General features: G+C 28.5%; 1 long non-coding RNA gene across 2 annotated transcripts; it reads right to left on the minus strand.

Annotated features, from left to right (window-relative positions):
- Positions 1-2,124: 2,124 nt before the first annotated feature.
- Positions 2,125-4,920, minus strand: LOC127288746 (uncharacterized). Of its 2 annotated transcripts, none has more exons than XR_007844081.1 (3): positions 4,799-4,920; positions 4,647-4,724; positions 2,125-2,408 (listed from the first exon to the last, which is right to left on the minus strand). It is a non-coding gene; the product is annotated as an uncharacterized LOC127288746 (long non-coding RNA). The 2 variants fall into 2 exon arrangements; XR_007844080.1 differs by having other exon boundaries at positions 4,787-4,916.
- Between the last annotated feature and the right edge of the window lie 17,415 nt (positions 4,921-22,335).

Genomic DNA, 22,335 nt, shown 5'->3' on the forward strand with positions numbered 1-22,335 from the left:
TTTTTTTTTGAATTTTTTTTTTTGAAATTTTGAAAAATTTATAAGTTTTTAATTTTTTATTTTAAGCAAACACACCAAAAGTGATTTTTGTCTTAGAATTACTTATATTTTCATTAAAAAATTTTCTCGAAAAAAAATTATTTTTTTTTAAATTTGTTTAAACAAATGAAAAAAAATTTTTTTAACATTTGGGACTTGTTGCATTGTATTTTTAAGACCTTAAACTATAAGAATCCGTCATAAAAAAAATCGATTTTTTGGTTGATAACACCCTTTTCTCAGACACGATCACTTATGTAAAGTTATTTTTATTTTTAAAAATATTTTTACATTAAATTAAAAATTGAATTTCAATTAATATTATTATTTAGCAGGAATTTAATGTGATCGAAATTTAATTTGAACGAATTCTAATTCAGCAGAAATTCAATTTAATCAAATTTTAATTTTACAGAACTTTTATTTAATACAATTTGAATTTAACAGAAATTCAATTTTAAGGCATTTTAATATAAAATATAAAATATAAAATAGTCATATAAAATTTGTTTTCAGGATTAAAAAATACTTGTACAGTTTACAAAAAATTCTCTCAAAATCAATGGCGAGATTAATTTTAAAGATTGATTCTATTAAAAATAATCACAAAACTCACATTAGAACAGAAAGATTAATAATATATAGCAAAATAATTGTTTTGAATTTGAAAAAACGCAAAATTTTGAAGAACCTATGTTTGATTGAAAAGTGGGTTCACTTGCTTCAAAAACCAACAGAATTGATTTCAAAGCCAAGAAAATCACTGATAACCTTCCCAGGTACATATTTTACAGGGCAATAATGAAATTTAATTTTAATTCCCTGACGTTTAAAGATTTATAAAAATGCGTGATTTTTTCTACAAAAATGTTTACTTTTCTCAGATTTTTTTCCTTTTCACATTGTTTAAGTTTTGGTTACCCTAAAGTATATAAAAAATTCGTGGATATGCAAAAATTCCATGATATTCAAAAAAATTCCCTGATATTTCTTACTTTTCCAGGGTATTTTTAATTTTCCTGATATTCTCAGGTTTTCGAGGTTTTCCAGGTAATGTAGACACACTGCTTCTAAATTTCGTCCAAAAATTAATAAAAATGCCTCCTGAATCGACTTACCCGTCACTAATTTGAATTAGTGACTCACTTATTTAATAATATTTATTAATATTTGACTTATTATTAGTAAAGTTTACTATTAATTAGTAACATCTTACTAATTGAACAGTAAAAACTGAGTCACTAATTCCAATTAGTAGAAATTCTTACTAATTCAGATTTAGAGAGCGATATTTCTACTTTAGCTTTTATATTGAACATATATATTATATTTCCGACGTTGAATATGATAATACGCACAGTGGAATTTTCAAATTAAAATATCAATATAGGTAAATATTGTTTGAAAAATCAAATTCAGATTCTGTAACAATACTGCTTACCATGCAGTCTGGAATTTTCTTTCTTCATTCATATCAAATGAGTATTCTCCAAAGTCTCCAAAAATTTACAGCCAGAAGATAATAATAATCAATCAAAAAAAGAGATCGACCCGTGAAAAAATCATTGAAAGAAAAATATATTTATTATAAGTGTACAAATGTATTAAAAATAATGAAATATTTTTAAAAAAGTTATTAAATTTTTTTTTAAAGTTGAGTTTTTAAAGAATTTTAATATTGGAAATTTTGAAAATGAATAAATTTTACAAAGAGTTAAAATTATTTATTAATAAATATATAACTCAAATTTTTAAGATATTTTTTTTTATTTTTTTATTTTATTTATTTTACAAAATTTATAAATTTAAGATTTTATTCAAATTCATGTTTTCGTAATAAAAGTTTATTTGTTACGTTTACAAATATATTTAAAAAATTGTTCTAAACATTTTGTGAAATAATTAATTAGTTATTATTCAATTAATAAAAGCAATAAAAGTAAATTCAGTTTTCGTAATAAAAGTTTATTTGTTACGTTTACAAATATATTTAAAAAATTGTTCTATACATTTTGTAAAATAATTAATTACTTATTATTCAATTAATAAAAGCAATAAAAGTAAATTCTGTAACTCAGAGTCGAATAAAATTTAAAAATTCAAAAAATATCTTTCATTTTAAAAAATTTTCAAATTACAATAAAATAATTCTAATAAAATGGTAATTTAATAAAATAGTAAAGTAAATTTTATAGAGTAAAAGAGAGAAATCATGTTGAAATCGTGGCACCGCCTAGACAGTAATGACATGGTGAATTTGATGCTCTTAAAGATGATGCTCATTTTCACTATTGATGCACAAATAATTTTCTGATAATTCTAAATTCCGTTTTTCACAGTGAATAAAAACTTTCCTTACATCATGTACACTGCAAACAAAATTCAGAAAAACTTATTTCTTTATTTTTAAATTAACTTTGATTTATTTTTTTTTTCTTAATTATTTATTTTTTTAATTTATATTTAAAATCAATTTATTAAACATTTCCTATTTCAAGGGTTGCCACGCTTTTGCTATTTTAAAATTCCATGAATTTCCCAGGTTTTCCAAGTCAAAAAATTGAATTTCTTGAGGTTATTTTTAAAAATTTATTCTCTCAAACAAGAAAGTCATAAAAGTCAAATGCAGGATGCATCTTTGGTTTTTTTAATTAACTAATTTAGAGAAATACATAACACATGGACAGCAAAATTTTATTTTCAAAACACTATAATTTATTATAGAAAAATAGATATGAATATTAAACATGTTTTTTGTCCAAACATATAAAATAAAAATTTTTAAGTGTATATACCCTTGAAAAAAAATATAAACGACACGAGTTGTCTAAAATTATCAATAACAAATTAAAACAAGTTGAAGTATGTAATTTTTGTGTTCATTCCATGAACACTTTGCTTCCTCATGGAGATATTTTGCGATCAGTTTATGATAATTTATTTATTTATATTTATATAATAATAAGTAAAAAATTAAACTAAAAATTAAAATAAAAAATATATATTTGTGCATATGTGTGTGTATAACTTTATATTTATAAATGATTGGTATTTAGCCATAAAAATTTTTGAACAAAAAATTCAAACAGGTTTTTATCAATATTATTGATTTTTAAAATGTTAATAACTTTGGATAAAGTAATCATAAAATGTTCGTTAATAGGTCAAAAGATGCGTCTTGAAAATCTCTACAAAATGAAACTAAAAAAATTGTAGGTGTCATAACATTTTTTTAAAGTTATGAGCAAAAATGATTTTTTATGATTTTTAAAATGTCAATAACTTTGGATAAAATAATCGTAAAATATTCGTTAATAGGTCAAAAGATGCGTCTTAAAAAACTCTACAAAATTAAGTAAAAACATCCGAACTTTCAAAACATGTGTTTCAAGTTATGAGCAAAAAACGATTTTTCAAAAATTTTAAAAGTCAAAAAAAATATAGTTAATATGTATTAATTTGTCCCAAAGTTTTCTCATTTTATGTCCACAGGTGAGATCTATAATTTAAAAAAAATTCAGCCCTAAAGCTCTTATAGAATTTGAGATATTTATGAAAATGTAATGTATATATATATATATATATATATATATATACACACACACAATCATACGGATTGACATTTTCTAAAAATGTAATTTTTGGATTCCTGAGGTCAAAAAACATAAAGATATGTCAAAAAAATGAGTTCGAAAAATTTCGCGAAAACAATACTTCCTCCATGAGGAAGCAATTCGAATAAATATAAAATGAGATAAAATCAAATCAGTAGAAAATAATAAGAATTTGAATTAAGTGAAAAAAAAGAAATAAAAACAACGATTGAATCGTTTTGTGCAGAAACCGTACAAGTCCATAAATCAAAATTGTTCAGGAATCAATAAAAACTGTTTTTCTTATAAATAAATGTATATTTATCAATTTTGCTTTTTGCATTATATTTTCCTAACCTACAAGTTTAAAATTATGAACGATTTGTTTTATAATTAATATAAGATAAGAAAAAATTAAATAAACTTTTGGACTTGTGCTGTTTCTGCACAAAACGATATGAAGAACACAACAAATGGAACAAAATAAATGTATTATTCCAATTTTATTAAATATTTAGTAAAAATATATTAAAATATTAAATTTTATTAATTTTTATTAACATTTTATTCATATAATATTACTTTTTTTAATCAAAAATTCAAAGTACCAAAAAAAATTAAAATTTTTAACATTCTTATTTATTATTAACTTGAAATATTAAAAATTGAAAAGTTAAGTTTTCTTTTTCGAATATTGTTGTTGTCAATTAAAATTCTTTGGTAAAACAGTAAATATTCTATCAATCTATTGTCTTCAATGGTTTTGAGGTTATGTTTATATACACGGAACAAAAATTTGAGTAATTTATTTTAAGGTTTTAGAGTTTATTAATATCTGTAATATTTTTTTTTGCGGCTTCATTTAAAGATAATTTTTCAATAAAAAAGTGATTTTCGAAAAAAATGGACTTGTGCGGTTTCTGCACAAAACGATTCAATTGAAAAAAGTACCAAATTAATTAATAAATAAAAACGTAAAACTGTAAAACAAATATTAAAATTGAAAAATATTACCTTTTTAGTTGAAGTTTATAAATAAAACGGCTTCATAATCCGAAAAAATACTTCCCAATATTTTTTTTTATTTATTATCTGAAAAAGATTAGTTTAAATCTTAAAATTAAAATCACGATTTAAATCAAATTTTCATTTACATTTTACATTACAATTTTTAAAATACTCTTGATTTAAATTAAAATAATCTGATTTAATTTAAAAAATCAGATCGTTTTGATCTTTTTAAAAATATTGTTTTTTAATTCCTGAGGGTTAGAATGCCCGTTTGACAGCTGTTACAGTCTGTTACGCCAATACGCCTACGTCATGAAGTACACATTTCTGTAGAAACGTCGCGACTTTTAAAAATGTGTAAAAACCGGAAGGACAGCATTAATGCACTTGGGTGTAATTTGATGGTAGAAACTCTTGGACTTTCGTGGGAAAGTGATAAGATATGAAAAAGACCCCTGCAGTCAACAGCTGGATGGATGCACTTTAGAGTTTCTAAAAGATTTAATAGCTATATTCTTATCTATATTGAATTTTCCAAATTTCAAAGTGCATCCAACGAGTGTAGACTACTGAAAGTACTTTGTCTCGTTATCGGTTCTTAAAAGAAAGACAAACAATTTACACAAAAAAAATATGAGACGTAGTTTAAATAAAACAGATGTTTTCCATACAAAGTTTACAAAAAATTAAAAGGAAAAAGAACATAAAATTTAATAAAATATCGCAGGACGTTACACCCCCATCGTAAAATGGTTACTTAAGGATGCAAGACGAAAAGTGACCATATTTCTAAGTACAATCAAAATGAAACACAAATAATTTTAAATACGGATGAAAGGTTTTGAGGTTAAACTTTGTTGCTTGTGAACTAACCATAACAATCAAATACTCATTTTAAGTTGAAGTATCCTTTTTGTTGTTGTAGTTCTGTATTTGGACAAATTTGTACTGTTGATGTTGATGATTCTGGTGCTATAGGTTCTTCTGGATTTATGTCAGTTGTAACATTTTCTAATGGCACTTCTTCAGTTTTTGTTTTAGTTCTTAAATGAACTAAAAGATGAGCTATAGAACTGCAGATTGCTCCCAATAAATGTAGGGACCAACCATAGACGGAATGTAATGTGTATCCTCGAACAATGGTGTTAACTACTAATTTAATAACATGTAAAATAGTAATTATAGCAAAAATTCCTGCACTTGCTGTACCAAAAGTCATGAATTTATTCCACATTTTGTTCTATGTGTTTTCAACAAATTTTTCAACAACTTGTTCGTTGAAAAGGTTTAGAATGCCTTGGTTTGTTGAAACTGTGTGATGTCCAGTCATGCCCAAGACTAGATCGTTGAGAACAGAAAACTTTTCCACAGGAAACATAATTTTGTCGTTTGGTTTAATTTGGTAATACGAAGGTAAAAGAGTGTTGCATTCAATTTGGGTTCCTTTATTCTTTAAAACATGAGTTCATGGTGATAAATATAAAGTTTTGTTGTTGCTAACTACTTGTAGTTCCATATAACAACTTTCTCCTTGTTGTATTTTTACTTCAACCGGTGTGCATTTGATGATATGAATTACTTCACCAGCAACTAAAGCCATATAACCTGGTCCTTTCATTACATCATACGTGAATTGGTCAGGTGATTGAATTGCTATAGATAATGAATTTTTTAACGTTTGTTGTTCCAGATTACATTTTTGTGTTACAATGTCAATGTATAAATTTTTTAATTGTTTTCGTATATATTTTTCTACATAAATAAATTTAGAGTTAACATACGTGAAAATATCAAGATTAGATATCGCAATTTGATTATTTTCTGTAAAACTACTTCCTGCATGAGTTTCAAAAATGAATAATTTTGGATGTTCTGTTTTAATAATTTTGTAACCGCATACAAATTCATCTGATTTAGATGTTAAAGCAAAAGTTACTTGGCCTTTAGTTACTGCAAAAACTGTTTGTGGGTTAAATATATCGAGATCAATAATTTTATCAGCGGTACCTTCATATAATATACTATATTGGTCGAATTTACAATTATCTAGATGTACGGAATTCCAAAAAGTGTGTCCTCCTTCTTGATCTATACACATTTCTTTTGATAAAGGACAGACTGTACCAGATTTTAAGATTAATTGATTTGTTTCTAATTTTACTCTAGCTAAATGTTCTGATAATGTAATTTTTACAGAACCTTGAACGACGACGTCTTTCCATGATCCGAAAGGATCAGAGTAACCCGCACCGTCACATGTTCCATCGTTTTCAATTACGCCCGCTAGTGTTACTGGTTGTACTACAGTTTGATTTAATAATAAACCATTAATCGAGTGAGTGTCTGTTATTCTCAAAATTCCGGTAAAATGCGCAATGTCACACGCCGATTTAGTGGTTTCCTTAATATACTCATTCATTCCATTATGTACTACTGATACATGAGAGTGCATACCGCAGTGGTAAATCACTTTCCGTATTTCTACTTTACATTGTCTTACAATCGTTTCTTTGTACTCACTTATCTGCAGTAGTTAAATATAACTTTGGGTAGAAATTATATTTGTTTTTGGTATTTCACATTCTCCTACTTGTAAAAGAGAAACAGTAGATATATTCAATTCTCCTGACCCACAGTTATACCCAATCATACCCCATGTTGATGATACAAGAGTACAAAAGAAAATGATCATCAATGAAATCATTCTGTAACAGAATCTTTTTATGACTTATTAGTAAAAAGAAAAATCTAATCAGATTCATATTGATCATGTCTTACGTTATTTCGTGGCGTATTTAATTCCCGGTTTATATGAGAAATTCGTAAACGATTTGCGTGAACTACTTTGTGATCTTTTCCAATTTGAATTTTAATATTATTTTTACTTAAAATTTCAATTATTTTATAAGGACCCGCATAATGATTTCCAAATTTCCCGGGTTTAGGACCTGATAAAAGAAAAACGTAATCTCCTAGTTTAAAATTTATAGGATTTACATTTCTGTCATAATATTCTTTAGATTTCGTTTTTGATAAGACCTGATTATCATACACTATTTTTTGTATTCCATTAAGTCTAGAAACTAATTCCGTTATATATCCTTTGAATGTAGGAGTTAAATCACCTTCTCGTAAGGGATCGCTTGAAGGGAGTCGAGCTAGACGGCCGAATATAACTTCATAAGGGGTATGTTTAGTACTTTCATGAACACTTGTATTGTAACTAAGCATAGCAACATCGAGCTACTGGTCCCATTCGTTATCAGCATCAGTGTATTGTTTTAGAAATTCTCCTAATGAATGATGTGAACATTCTAATGATCCGTTAGATTGAGGATGAATAGCGGTTGTCCTCAATTTTTTTATTCGGAATCGTTTTGTAACTCTAACTAAAAGTTCGCTTAAGAAATTTCTACTCTAATCTGTTAAAACGGTTTTGGTTGCTCCAAATATACAAATGAACCTTTTTATAAATGCATCAGCAATAGTACTGGATAATGTATTTTGAAGGGGGACTGCAATACAAAATTTAGAAAACAAATCTTGGATTGTAGGGATATATTCATTACCATTTTTAGTTGGTTTCAAAGGACCTACAATATCCATAGCTATTTTGTCTAATGCAACTCCTGGCGTATCCGTAATTATCATTGGTTGTTTTGTTTTTAAACGAACCAACTTCTTTAATTGTCAATCTAAACATTTCTGTATCCTACGAGTGATGTCATCTTTTAAATTTTCCCAAAAATATTTTTGTTTAATTCTATAATATGTCTTTCCGACACCTTTATGACCTCCTACAGGGCTTTTATGAAATTCGTAAAAAATTTCGTCGCGTTTTTCATGAGGTACATATGTTAGATTGTTAGATTGTCGCGAAATTATTTTGTTATGTTCGATTAATTTGCGGGCATCTTCATCGCATGGTGACCCGTTTGTAGATACGAAATATATAATATTATCCGCACGATTTTGAATAGGTTCCTTTTTTGTATAATTCTTGCTCTAGTCGTGTTAATTTCCGATATTTCATCCGAAAAATTTTCTGAAGAAATAGAACTTTCTGAATCTGTTTCAGGGTCCGAGGCGTGACGTAAATATCTTCTTTTTCTAGCTTCTTATCTTGGGTTAGGGAAGGGATTTATTCGAGGTGTTGATTTTTCTTCTTCTTGTTCCATAATTGGATCAGCTTGTAAATCTTGATTTTTATTACTGAGTGGTTTAGTCGTTGCACTTGGTTCTTCATTTTTTTCCTCTTCACTTTCTTCATAATTAGGTTTCTTAATATTTCGCTTGGGGTATCGTTTAGTTAACAAATCTAGGGATTCCTTCATTTCACAAGGTTTAGATACATTGATTTGTTCTTCATTTTTCTTTGAAGGTAGAGTATCTTTTTTATTTAATTTATCGTTAGAAACAATTTTTTTTAGGGTTTTCATCGACTTTTGGAGAAGGGGAATTTAAAGATTTTTGTTGTGCTCTTGTTAAAACATTTAAATCTGTCACACCGATTGGATTTCTTGATAAAGCATCTGCATTCGTATTTATTTTTCCAGGTCTGTGAAAGACAGTGTAATTATACTCTGATAATTTAAAACGCCATTTTTGAACACGAGTATTTAAATCTGCTGATTTGAACCAAATTAGAGGTTGATGATCAGTGTATATGTTAATTTGTCGGCCATATACATACGATCGGAAAGCTTCTGTACTATCTACAATGGCTAATGCTTCATTTTCATAAACTTCATAGTTCAACTCGGGCCCTCGTAAGACGCGAGAAAAATAAGCAATAGGCTTGTCTTTGCCGATTTCACCTTGAGATAGAATACCTCCGATTGCGTAACCTGATGCATCTGTTGTGATGTTATAAGATTTATTTAATTCCGGAAATTGAAGTAAAGGAGCATTACACAAAAGGTCTTTTAAAGTTTCAAATAAAAGATTAGTTTTTTCATCCCAAACAAATTCTGCATCTTTTTGTAGTAATTTTGTTAAGGGTTTCGCGATTTGTTCAAAATTTTTAATAAACCGTCTATAATATCCTGCAAGGCCTAAGAATTCTCGAATTTTTTTAACATTTTTAGGGATTGGAAATTGTTTAACAGCTTCAATTTTCTTTGAATCAGGACTAAGACCATCCTTGCTTAACTTGTGTCCTAGATAATTAACTTCTGTTCTTAAAAATTCGCACTTATCTGTTTGTATTTTCAATCCGGCTGTCACAAGTCTTTTCATTAACTCGTGAAATTTCTGATCGTGTTCTTCTAAATATAAATAAAAAATTATCATTATTTTGCTTTTTATCAATTTGGCGCGTTTTATATTGGAAAGGAAATTCTCGATGATCTATAGTAATTATTGCATTTTTAAAATCGATTATTGCTTTTGCATCCTGACAGAATTGTGCACCAAGAATGGCAGAAGTAGGCATAATTACGTCATTTGAAACGACTTGGAAAGTAGACTTTACTCCATAAACATATATATCAGTACATCCAAAAGTTCTTATAAGATTATTACCGACTCCTTTGAGTAATTGTTTTTAATTTGTTATTAAAGGATCTCCTGGAATCATCATACGTTCTTTGATTACGTTTGGTTCTGAACCCGTGTCAATTAAAAAGTCACTCCTTTTTTGAGTTAGAGCATGATTAATTGTCATAAAAGGCAATCTACCTAAGACATTAATATCTTCAACACTGCAAATATCTCTTGTTTCATTAATGATACTTTCTCTTCTTTTTAAAGTTACGCGTAAATTATCTATTTCTAATTTTTGTGTTAAGAAATTGATTTTACATTTTGATGTTAAGAAAAACTGAGTGCCTAAAATTCCATCATATGGAATAGGTGTATTATTTGGAACAATTAAAAATTCAGTAATGTATCCTCTTATTTTTAAATTAACTGATCCTAAAGTTTCAGGAGATTCTCCACCTATACCGAAGATTTTATAGATATTATTTTTATTTATTGAATGAGATTCTGGAATACATTTTTGTTTTAATAAATTAGCTTCTGCTCCTGTGTCTAAGAGTAAACTAATACCTTTTTCTGAATTAATTTTGATATCAATGTACGGGCAAAATTTTCTTTGTGTTTCGTTTACCACGTTAATTCGCACGGTAGGTCTACTGTTTCGGTCACATTCACTGAGCGCATTGGTTTTATTTGAGTCTCCATGTTTGCGCTCGGAATGGGGAGACTCTGGCCGTTTCCCTGAAATCTTTGATTGTTAAATAATCTTTTTCTACATTCTTCTAATGTGTGACCTATGCCTTTGCAATATCTACAAATTATTAATTGAGTTGGATTCATCGATAATTGATTAACAAGACGTCGACATGTTGCCGCTGTATGACCTATACCATTACAATTTTGACATTGTAGTTGAGATCGCGATTCTAACGGATTTTGAAACTTTTGTTGCATATTGTCGGGTTTATAAAAAGGATTTTTAAAGCATGTTTTAGCATCATGTCCTGGTTTGCTACAAATTTGACAAACTAAGGAATTAGAAAGAGATCTACATGTTTTAGCCTCATGTCCCGGTTTACCACAAATTTGACAAACTAAGGAATTAGAATTAGAAAGAGATCTACATGTTTTAGCCTCATGTCCCGGTTTAACACAAATTTGACAAACTAAAGAATTAGAATTAGTAATTTGTCTACAAAATTTAGAATCATGTCCCGTTTTTCCACAAATTATACAAGGTTTGATTTTAAAACAATCAGATGCTTTATGACCTGGTTTATTACAAATTTGACAGGTAATATTAGTATTATTTTTTTTTCTGACAATCTTGAGTATTATGATCATTATTTTTAGTTATTACAAAATTTATCATTACGCAGACTACAATCGGTTGCTTCATGTCCCTCTTCTTTACATAATTGACATGTAAAAATCTCTTTTTTTCTTACAGGTTTTGAATCTGAAATTAAATTATTTCGCCTACCTTTTTGTTTGACTAATCTTTTTTCGATTTTAATTGCGCTTTTTATTAATTCAGTAATGTTAGCATTCGCTGGCATTTTGTTTTCGATTTCTGGAAGGAACCCTTCTTTAAAACTGTCTACGATATCAGCTTGGGTTTTAGTTACAAAAGCTTCGGTTACAGTACCGGTAAAAGCGCGTTGAGCTTCAATAATTCGCATCCCTATATCTCGAATTCTATTTTCGAATGTTATGACATTTTCATCTTCCCTTTGATATTCATTGCCTAAGTCTCCCAACAATTGTTTAACTGTTCGGCTAACTATATAAATATCTTTAAGGAAATTTCCTAAAGCTTCAATCGTTTCAAAATTTTGTCCAATAATTGTCTCTTGGACCTCACCATAAATTTTGGTTTTAATAAATTTCACAAGATTACCTTCAGCCGCTGCTGCTACCATACTTTTAGCTTCTGAACATCCTCTTAAAAAGATATTAATAGGGATATTAGTTCCATTAAACTCTGGAACTGCTTTTAAAGCATCAGTTAAACTGACCGTTTGATTTACATTTAATGTCATTTCGGTAAAATTTAAATTTTCTTGTAACGTTAGATTATTATCAATTAAAGTATTGTCAATAGTATTTTTTTCAATTAATGTTTCGTTTGTATTTCCAAAAGCAATAGTTGTAATATCATTAAAACTCGAATTGAAATCTAATTGTCTTCTAACAGTTTCACCTGAAGTAAATGAATTTTCTGATAATGAAATATTAGGAAAATTTGATTCAAATTGAGATTCCACTATTGGTGTTGAGGTTGTTCAATTTTCTAAAATGTTTTCACTTTTAGAGGGAGATCGATCTAACTGTTTTCCTGAAATAAAAGGATTAAAAGCTTCAATTTCATTAGCTAAACAAGCATCGACTTTAGCTTGACTTCTAGTTATTCTAGCATCACTCATAGGATATAAGGATATATAAAGGTAATAAAAATAAACCCTATTTTTGAAAACAAGATTAAATGTATTAGAAAATTTTATGATATTCGTCGAAATAATACAATTTTAGCATCTAAATTTAATTTCCTAAATACTTCGGGATGAACTCCCCCTTTTGGTAATTCAATCCTTTTTTCGACAGGTGGCTCTGGTGGCTGATATACCTTATAATTTGGAAGAGGAGGATTAGAAATTAAGAATTCTTTTTCTCTAATTTGTTCGGCTTTCAATTTTCTATATTCCGCAAGTGGCATCCATTTTTCCCCAAGAGCAGCCTTTTTTTAAATTTTTTGTTATAACTGGCTCTCTGTGTTTTTAGATTTAGAACATTTGGATTTAGAATAATTGGATTTAGAATTTTTTAGATTTAGAATAATTGGATTTAGAATTTTTTAGATTTAGAACATTTGGATTTAGAAATATTTTATTTTATAATTGTATCCTTTAATAATTAATATTTAGATGCTGGAAAACTCAAAAATGTTAACAAAAATCGCGAGATACCGCGCGGAACTATAAAAGTAATGGTGGGGGTAGCGCGTGACTACTAGACTACAGTCCCTATAGCTGCTAGTAAGTGGAAATAACCGTTGCCTGGCTTATACAGTCAGCCGTCTTGCCGTCTGACTAACAAGGGTATGTATCCCCTCACACAACGTGTTAACTGTGAGTCGCGAGCGTCAACTACACGAATTTTATTAAAAGGATTATTTATTATAAAATTTGTTTATAAAAAATATTTTTTTTACTCTATATAATTATTGAAAGGGTAGAAAAATCAAAAATGATATTAAAACTCGAGAGGGACATCGCGTTCGCGAGATAACGCTCGGGTCGCGGCAGGTATACAAGGTACTAGCCGCGCAACGCGGCAGCGTGACCCAGCTACTACACAAAGGGGATCCTACAAGGGATCTTCAAAATAAGATGTCTAAATTTTATTATGACAGATGAATTTAGAAAAACTATTTGTTTACGAATTTCTCATTTTATTATTTATTTATAATAAAAAAAAAAAATTATTTATAAAAAAAAAAATTAATTTTTAAATTTATTATAACAAAATTTTAATTTTACGCACATTTTAAGAAAATTTTAATCTTTTAGGGAATTTTTATCATTATTTTTAGTTTAGAATAAGAAAAGAAAAGAAAGAAGTAAAAGGATTAAAACAGACCAATCTGAAGTATCCCTCCGGGGCCTCCAAAAATTTAATTATGTTACGTCCGACAACGCAACATAGTTAATAAATTTTAATTTATTTTTGAGTCTAGACGCATTGTCCACAACTCGGGAAACTTTCAAATTGATTCGTTTTATTTGAAGGAGAATTTAAAGGATTGAAAAAATAATGATGCACTGAATACACCAAAATCTTTTCGGAAGGTGTTTAATAAAGAAATAACGATCAAATCTTTTAAGGAATGAAGTGAACTAAAATGCGCTACTTAATCGCACGACGTCCTTCGGAATTAGAAGTATGACAAGAAAAAAATAGATGAGAGAAGAAAAGTAATTAATTATGCAATAAAAGTACTTACTTTTTTCTGTTTTATTTATAAATGTTGAAGATCGTTGAAAATTTGTTTAAATTTGAATTTTGGGTCTTGGCTTCGTGATTAAGAATTGAATTAATTGAACTTAGAACTTTGACTAAATGCACTGAGATTTGAGAAATTTGACTGATTGCACTAAGAATTAAGAAATTAGACTTGAGAAATTTGACTTTAGAATTTTGACTTGTTGCACTGAGAATTAAGAAATTGGACTTGAGAAATTTGACTTTAGAATTTAGACTGACTAATTTTGACTGACGAATGTTGACTGACTTTTTAATTCAAATCTTCAGTTTTTATATTATTATCCCTACTTAAATTTTTTAGTTGGGTGGAAATTTGGAGATGAATATTTTATAGAGTGGGTAGTTAAAAAGATCAGTGATTGGATTTTTTATGAAAAACTTATCTAAAAGAAAGATGTCATTGGATCTTTCAGGCCCAGCCTTGCAAGGGATGACTTTGCGTGGGCGTATCTTTAAGATTAGGGTGTTTCGAAAAAGTGGGGAACTATAGTTTACACTATTTTTAAAAGATGAAGCCAAAATTCACTTTTTAAACGAATTTTCAAAAGTACAAAAATTCTTAAAATTATTTATGAAATACATGTTTTTATGAATATTTAATTACATAATATTAAAAATTTACTCATTCAATTACACACACATACTTTTTTTATACATATATATATAAATATAAAAGATAATTAAGTAAAATTAATTATATATAATTAAATGACAATAGTTAAAAAAGAAACATGTAAAATTTCTGTTACTTATAGTGTAAATGATTAATTACACAGCCCCACAATAAAAAAAGTGTCATGTACTTTTGACCGGAATACCCTAACCCTATGTATTTTGACGCGCTGAACACGAATCCGAATTTGAATTTTTGAAATCTGACATCAGATTCGTAATCTGCGACCCAAAAAACCCTTAGATACACTATTGAACATTAATTTTTAAAAAATTTCGTAAAATAATGTCCCCCTCTCCAAAAAAAAATCAAGGGGTAGTTTCCCGCCTTAAATCAACTTTTGGGAAAAACAAAAAAATACGTGTCAAATTGTTTTCAAAAAACTACAAAACTGCCAAGTTTCAGAAAAAACGGCGTACGGCACTTCCCTAGTGTTACTTGTCAGCAACTTAGAAAATCTGTAGATACCAAATTTCATAATAATCTGACAATTTTTTAAAAATAATTTCTTAATATTTAAATTAAAATTCGTTTGCCATATTGGATCCGCCATTTTGGATTTCGAAAATCTGACATCAGATTCGTAATCAGCGACACAAAAAAACTCCAGATACCAAATTTGAAGTTAATACATCAATTTTTAAAAAAATCGCCTACTCAAAATCCGACATGTTTTTTGAGGTTAGAAAAAAATTCTGACGTGATGGACCAAAACGGACTTCGGATTCGTGTTCAGCGCGTCGAAATACATAGGGTTAGGGTATTCCGGTCAAAAGTACATGACACTTTTTTTTGTAGGGCTGTGTTACTTTCATAATAATGTTTAAAATTTCAATATTAATTTAAATTGTTAATTAAGATTTAATTAATTATATTTTTTTAGTAATTGAATATATAATTATAAATAATAAATTAATTTGAAATTCCAAACATTAATATTAAAACTTAACTAAAAATTTAAAAAAATATTTTTAAGAATTATTTAAAATTCACTAAATTAACGTGTGAGATATTATTTAGAAAAATAGAAATATAACAGACTTTGTATCCTAATATTTTTTATAGTTTTATGACTAACAGATGTAATTTGATGGTAGAAACTCTTGGACTTTCGTGGGAAAGTGATAAGATATGAAAAAGACCCCAGCAGTCAAAAGCTGGAAGGATGCACTTTAGAGTTTCTAAAAGATTTAATAGCTATATTCTTATCTATATTGAATTTTCCAAATTTCAAAGTGCATCCCACGAGTGTAGACTACTGAAAGTACTTTGTCTCGTTATCGGTTCTTAAAAGAAAGACAAACAATTTACACAAAAAAAATATGAGACGTAGTTTAGATAAAACAGATGTTTTCCATACAAAATTTACAAAAAATTAAAAGGAAAAAGAACATAAAATTTACTAAAATAACGCAGAACGTTACAATTCTCTATTATCGAATTCCTATTGTGAGACGTTCTTACTGACGAAAAATGATTTAAGCGATTATTTTCAAACATTGACTTAAAATGGTTTCTCATTTTGTTATTATGAGTTTCATAATTTACACGGTTTGGCATAACGTTAAATAATATAGATGTTGCAAATGCTATTGCATATACTCAACACTAGCAAAAGGTTGTTGATCAACAGCTTCAAAAACTACTGTTGGTTTAAAAGGGAACAATCTAATTAAATATTTTATTTCATGCACATTTAAACACCCCTCATTAAGGCTATCAAAAATATAAAGCCTTACTCTATCGTAATAGACACAAATTCAGTGACCATAATTGTTATTACCGCTAAAAAGTATTTGAATATGTTTATCACCTTCTCTAATTGGGACATAAAATCAAGCATTTGTACATAAAAAGCACTTTGTATATTGAAAAAAGAATTGGAATCTTTTCTTAATAAATCTTCAAATTTGTACGTATGCATGTAATTTAACAATTTATTTCTATTTTCAATAATTTTTAAATCTTTATCACTTAAAATAACATACTCTTTTATGTTGGCCATAGTATACTTCGTTTAATTTTAATTTTGATTCATGAAAATCTAAATATCTTTAACCCTTTTGCTCACTCTCTCTAATATAACAAATTTTGCCTTTTATTAAATATAACCAATTTTGTCTTTAATTCAATACCACCAATTTTACCTTTTATTAAATATAACCAATTTTTCCTTTAATTCAATACAACTAATTTTACCTTTTACTAAATATAACCAATTTTTCCTTTAATTGAATATAACCAATTTTTACTTTAATCCAATATAACTAATTTTGCCTTTTATCCAATAAAACTACCAAATATCCAAAATAATGAGAGAACTATGAGTAACTATGAATCAGTAACTACTGATCAGCCAATATGTGCAAAAAGGACACTCTTATATGAGTAATTAGTAGTTCATTATAAATAACATATATACGTATTTATACCTGTATTAAAACCCCGGAACAAATTCTACAAAAAAACCAACCCTTGGCCAATAGAACCTTTGTTAATGAAGATTAACTCTGAGTACATAATGAAATGTACTGTAGGTTTACATCGACATCGGCACGTCTGACGTCTCGAAATTTTTTCTGTGTAATATCACATGGAAATATAAAGATAAAAGTCAAAAACTGAAGAGGTAATCTATATCTTTCTTTCTCACATCAAGGAATATAACATTTAAACATTTTCATTTAATATTGCATTTCTCTATCAAGAGGATTCAAAATAACATAAGAATATCTTCGCCTATACCAATCCTTGGATAATAGAGTTTAATTGTTACTTCGTTTACTCATGTTTTAAGTATAATATCCAATAATTTAAAATATTTTAAAATTATTAAATTATGAGTGTTTTGCAACATTTGTTAACGTTATTTAATGCAAAACATATATATTTACAAAGTATGAAGCAGAATATTATTATTGAAACAATTATTCATTATTTAATAATAGGTGTCGCACTGATTAACACAAACCTTCAAAACAAGAAAAATGTATCAAGTTTCGAAAACTTGAAATTTTTCTATTTAATCACAATATAATTTAAATAGAATATATGCATTATGTAGAAAAGAGTTCAAACTTTATGGTAATACCAAAAAGTGTCCAAAAATATATAAAATTGACATATTAATATGTCTTTGAAAAAAAGTGTTCTTATGCCATTTTGAATTGTCTAGATAGAGAAACGCAATGTTAAACAAAGAAGTACTTATGTTATATTCCTTGGTGTAAGAAAGAAAGGTATGCGTTACCTATTCAGTTTTATACTTTCTTTATAGCTTTTTCACGTGATAAAGCGAGAAAGAAATAATTACCTGGGTCCTCAGAGTTATTAATTAATCCTCTTTAACAGATTGCAGGTCAAGCGAACCCTCATTTGGAAAATAAAGATACATCTTTCTCTCTCCATAACTTGTTCTTTTCTCTGTCACCGAAAACCCAGCAGGGATCCGGACGGAATGAATGAATACTAAGATTATTATAGTTAACTAGCAACTTTGTCGTCCGCAAGCGGCCGACTACGTTGCTAGTGTGCATTAACCATATTTTTTATTCATTTTTTTTCAAAAAAATTTAATATTAGAAATGTAAAAAAAAATTCTTTATATTGGATCTACCACCCAAGTAGCACGGTATATTGCTTGAATGTCAAGCTGATATTAACCGGGAATATTTTTGTGACATTTAGGCGATATCATAATGTCCTCTTCACGGGGACATTCCTCCGTGATGTATCTATGGGACGGTCTTTCACACAAAAAATGTAACGCGTTACAAAACTTACATTCTACATTTATTAAACCTAAATAATTCTGTGGAACTTTACTTTCATCTAAATCTTCAAAAGACATTATTGCAACTCCTGCACTTTTTTTATTCCAATTATCGTTTTTACATGTCAAATTCTTTTCTTCACACATTCCTTTCATCCTTCTTCTTCTTACATGACAAATTATTTTCTTGATGCACTTTCTTTTCATCTTGAGTTTCCATTGATATTTTTCTTTTCCTACATGCCAAATTTTTATCCTTGTGTATTTTCTTTCCATCTTCAATTTTTATAGATAATTTCTTTTTTTGCATGTCAAATTTTTTTTGCGCTCTTTCTATTTTATTTCTGATTTATTACGATTACGTTTTCTCAATCTCTCATTCTCCTGTCTTATTATTTTCTGCTCATATGTAACTTCGCGCCTTGCCTTCCTTTTTCTTTCCTTCTCTTTAATTGCTCGATTTATCTTTTTATCATTTTCTTTACTCAGAAAATTTTTCATTTTTAAATATTCATGTGGTGAAATTTTGTTCACCTTATTATCAGTTGTACGAATTATTTTCTTTTCACTAGTGTCATTTAGAGAATGTTTAATTTTGAAATCTTGTGTTAATAGAACTCTGTTAATATTATTACTGGGAATATAATTCCTAAAAATATAATTTTTATGTTCCTGTGTTCAATTTATGAAAAGATGGTTCTAATCATTCTCTATTATCGAATTCCTATTGTGAGACGTTCTTACTGTCGGAAAATGATTTAAGCGATTATTTTCAAACATTGACTTAAATTTGTTTCTCATTTTGTTATTATCAGTTTCATAATTTACACGGTTTGGCATTACGTTAAATAATATAGATGTTGCAAATGCTATTGCATATACTCCACACTCAGCACTACCAAAAGGTTGTTGATCAACAGCTACAAAATCTATAAAGTATTTGAATATGTTTATCACCGTCTCTAATTGGGACAATAAAATCAAGCATTTGTACATACAAAAGAATCTTTTCTTAAGGGGGGAACACCAGTTGTAACTCAAGAAATAATGCTTTTTACAAGAATATTTTCCAAAAGAACAATGAATCTTTTTAAAGAATACTATTTATTAGTTAAAAGTACATGTTAAAAGCTGTAATTTAAAAGAAAAAAAAATTTTTTAACAAAAACTTTTAGAGATATGAGCCATTGAAGTGGCGCCTTAAGAAAAAAGGCGAATTGCGGTGACCAGCATTCTGCAAGTATACTTCGTCTGAAATACAAAAATGAAATTGATTTACATTTATTATAAGATTATCTAGTTCGTGATCGAAGGATTTAAAAAAAAAAATTTGACAAAATGGCGACCTGTCAAAGTCAAAAGTATGATTTTCGTTAAAAAAATACTGTCGATTTTCAGCTATATAAAAAAAAGTTTTGCATAAAAAAAAAATCCTTCGATCACGAACTAGACTTATATGTGTAAATGAAGCACACTAAATTTTAAATAAATCGGTTTAATGGTATTCGAGTAATCGTGGTCACCGACTTGGAAAATGTCATTTTGAGAAAAACTCATTCAAAGTTTCAACTTACTTTTTTTTGTTCAGAAGAAATTTTGTTTCCAATTAACAAAGAGTCATCGATTCCTGGACCATATAATAACTCTTCCGCAGTGGTTGCCGTTTCTAAATCATAGGAAAAGGCCATCTGTCGTTAGGGTCAGGTATGGCTGGCCACCTTGTCTGAAGCCACGGGACGCGCCGCTGCAGTGTTCTGTATATCTCATTCATTTTTCACCGGATCAAGTTTAAAATTTACAGACACATTTCTAAATATGTATACTTTAAGAAAATGCAAAAAAAAATCGATTTTTCGAAAGTTACAACTGGTGTTCCCCCCTTAATAAATCTTCAAATTTGTACATATGCATGTAATTTAACAATTTATTTCTATTTTCAATAATTTTTAAATCTTTATCACTTAAAATAATATACTCTTTTATGTTGGCCATAGTATACTTCGTTTAATTTTATTTTTGATTCATAAAAATCTAAATATCTTTAACCCTTTTGCTCACTCCCTGTAATATAACCAATTTTGCCTTTTATTAAATATAACCAATTTTGTCTTTAATTCAATACAACCAATTTTACCTTTTATTAAATATAACCAATTTTTCCTTTAATTCAGTACAACTAATTTTACCTTTTACTAAATATAACCAATTTTTCCTTTAATTCTATATAACCAATTTTTACTTTAATCCAATATAACCAATTTTGCCTTTTATCCAATAAAACTACCATATATCCAAATGAATGAGAGAACTATGTGTAACTATGAATCAGTAACTACTGATCAGCCAATAAGTGCAAAAAGGACACTCTTATATGAGTAATTAGTAGTTCATTATAAATAACATATATGTGACGCTCCACAAGAAAAGGGACCTATCGCGACAAAAAATTAATTTCTAGCTTTATATGCGAATCGATAGTATTTGAGTTGCTGTTTCATATAGAAATGTCAAAAATAATATTTTTCTAATTACTTTTTTTGTAATAAAGCTTTAAACATGACCATGTCAATCGCGTTCCAGCACGGACTACGGAAACCATCCCCACCACCACTGCTACTAGTATACTTGGTGTATCCGTGAGACGTAGGAACGATGTAGTAGTAAAGTAGTGGGGTTGATTTTCGCTGGTGCGTCTCAGCCAATCAGAACGTTCAACTTTAAACGCCTTTCCTGTATAATTCTGTTTTGTCGCTATAGGTCCCTTTTCTCGTGGAGCGTCACATATACGTATTCATACCTGTATTAAAACCCCGGAAAAAATACCACAAAAAAACCAGCCATTGGACAATAGAACCTTTGTTAATGAGGATTAACTCTGAGGACCCAGCTAATAATTTCTTTTTTCACATTTATTATATAGAAAAATAAAGATGTACCAACCCTTGGCCAATAGAACCTTTGTTAATGAAGATTAACTCTGAGTACATAATTAGTAGGGGAGCTTATGATGCTAAATGGGGATTTACTCGAGCGTCGTGGGGACGAAGATATTTTGTAGTTTAGATAATAAGGAAAATAAAAGGTTCTATAAAGTTTTCCTTTTTAGTGGTGGGGGAAGCGTCTATAAATTTTTAAAAATGTAAAAAAAAACAATTACATGGAAATACTCGAGCGTGTCAGATATTAGTAGTTTAGATACTCCAACGTGACTCTGATACCAGAGGTATGTTCATCTGACGGTTTGCGTGGTGGTGTTGGCTCTCCGGATGGATACAAAGTAAAAAAAAAAATTTTTCTTCGAGCGCGTCAGATATTTACGGAAGATGTTAAATGAACCTTAAAAATGCTCCCATTCAGAAAACTGACGTTTCGGAAGTCACGCAAGCTCGTAGCGAATTGTTGAAAATGCAAAAAAAATCGCCATCTTGAAATACTCGAGCGTGTCAGATTTTTATACTGATGGTGCAGCTTGATGCTGCAGTCATGATAGCCGAAAATCTGACGATTATTTTGAGGAATATTGTTAATCTGACAGCTGTTTTGTGATCAGCTGTAAAAGTGTCTTGGCGACGGAGAGCAGTGTCAGAAATCGAGATGGTGCGAGAGAGTCAGAAATAGGAAAAAAATGAAACGGAAGATGAGGCACGGAGTGGGGAATGCGTGTTGTACTCGAGATGCGCGCTTTAATCTCCATAGACGATTTTCATTACTTCGGCTTCTGG

The sequence above is a fragment of the Leptopilina boulardi genome, unplaced genomic scaffold (assembly GCF_019393585.1).
Source record: "Leptopilina boulardi isolate dan_hultmark-lab unplaced genomic scaffold, ZJU_Lbou_2.1 LbouV2_393, whole genome shotgun sequence".
In the NCBI taxonomy this organism is placed as follows: Eukaryota; Metazoa; Arthropoda; class Insecta; order Hymenoptera; family Figitidae; genus Leptopilina; species Leptopilina boulardi.